The 2,038-nt window shown below is 48.2% G+C and overlaps 1 protein-coding gene across 1 annotated transcript in view; it reads left to right on the top strand.

Annotated features, from left to right (window-relative positions):
* LOC106807846 (death-associated protein kinase 1-like) overlaps positions 1 to 2,038 on the top strand; it is a gene marked incomplete at its 3' end in the record, with an annotated part of 19,637 nt that overhangs the window by 8,640 nt on the left and 8,959 nt on the right. The window lies entirely within an intron of this gene.

Genomic DNA, 2,038 nt, shown 5'->3' on the forward strand with positions numbered 1-2,038 from the left:
AGAGAGAGAGAGTGAGAGAGGAGAGAGAGAGAGAATGATTCTCATACTAGAGCTGGTCACTGGTAGGGTGCGGGCAAGTGAGAGAGAGATAGAGAGACTTCGATTCGGCTTCCCCGTCACTCTCTAGCGGCGGCGGCGATCATGGCTTCAGCTGAGAGCTCTGTCGCTTCGATTAAATCGCCCACCTCCTCCGCTACGCGATCGGGAATTTTCTCCGGGTTCTGAGTTCCGTCGCATCACTTAAATCGCCCACCTTCTCCAATTCGTCGTATTTACGTTGTCGAATTGTACGTTTCGGTTGGGTGTCGTTAGTGGTGCGGATCGAAGATTGCACGAGTCGTTTCGGCGTGGCTTAAATCTGCCACGTCCGTGACGAATTTCGTCTAGCGGCGCAAATTTTTGCGATGGTCGCGCGGCGCGTGAGATTTTCGTGATGCGGAACGTTTCGGGTCGCGCCGGCGATTCGTTTTTGAGCTTTTATTTGAGGTTTAAGGTTTCTCTGATGGAATTGAAATCATGTGGTCGCAGATGTTTGATGTAGCGATAACGTAAGCTTAATGTATAAGTTTCATTACAAGGAGGCTGGTGTTGGAAGTCAGGGTCTCTCCTTGGCACATGAGGCAGTTTATTAGATTCGTGATTTCTCTTCAGGAGCTAAAGCTACAAATAATTGCTAGAAATTAGTAATTATGAGTAATTTCAAGTAATTACTTATGGAAACGTGTAAAGGAATATCAAGCATTTGTCTGTCATCGTTTAATATGTTAATTTGTTATAACATCCCGGCCTCCCCCGCACCCGGGAGGAGGGATGTTTGCTTAGATGAAGCCCCTGATTTGTAACGAAGCAGATGAGGTTAGTGGATGCTGCACGAGCAATCATGGTAAACCCACCTATCAGATTGCAAACATACAGCGGCAGCAGCAGCAGCCGATCAGATATGTATCTGTATTCACGTTAAACGATTGCAGCAGACGTGAAATTCAACCGTGAGCGTTCAGGGCTGCTCAGATAAATATGTGTCTGTAGGTAAACGATTGCGGCAGACGCATAATTCGAGTATGAGATATGTATCTGTAGTTTCCCCGCTACCGCCGCCGCAGCCGCAGAATCAAACAACAGCAGCGGCATGGTGCTGATCAGATATGTATCTGTACTTTTCCCTGCCCGCAGCTGCTGCTGTTAAATTATTTCTGGCGCGCGCCCCACGGCATGGGCGAGTGTGCATCGTGTTCTCGCATTTTAATAATCTGCTCGTTGTGTGGCGTGTACAAGTCAATAACATGTTGTTTTGCGTCTGGTGCGCGGTCTAGGCTGCTCGCTGGCTGTAAGGTGGCTGTGATGCAGCCAACCTCATTCCACGATTCACGTTGATTCACTCACAACTCGCTCGACTCTGCAGGAATGCGAATGAAATTTTAATAACGTTTAGAAGTGCGGTTAACCGTAGCGGAGGGTTTGCGCGCGAAAGCGGTTCCGGAACCGATTCGTACTGCCGTGTGATTTATGGCGGCACTGTCGTGTTATTCGGATGTCGGAATTAGATTTCGTTACGTACACGGGATGCCACTAGCGATGGTAATACTAGAGATCCACCGGCTATATTGCTGAAGTTTTTTTTGCAGAGGTTACGCCTCGTGTGCCGGTTATATTTCGTCGTATTCACTTTACTTCTGGACAGGTTTCGACGTTATTTAATTACAGTTTAATGGTCGGACTATAAAGTCTGTGAGTCACTTGACTGTAATGTCTTTGACCTGCTAGACAGCTACGCTAGGCACCCTCATGCAATCAACTCTCTCTTGTCCACCTCTCTTTTTTTCGTTCTTTCTTTCTCGCTCTCTCACTCACTCCCAATCCCCCACTCTCTATCACCCACTATCACACTCACCCTCACCCTCCTCTCACTTTCTCACCTTCCCACCACCTCCCTCTCCCTCCCTCTCTCTTTCTTCTCTCTCTCTCTCTCTCTCTCTCTCTCTCTCTCTCTCTCTCTCTCTCTCCCTCTCTTTCTCTCCCTTCCTCTCTCTCTCCCTCC

Source organism: Priapulus caudatus, unplaced genomic scaffold, assembly GCF_000485595.1.
Source record: "Priapulus caudatus unplaced genomic scaffold, Priapulus_caudatus-5.0.1 Scaffold237, whole genome shotgun sequence".
NCBI lineage: Eukaryota > Metazoa > Priapulida > Priapulimorpha > Priapulimorphida > Priapulidae > Priapulus > Priapulus caudatus.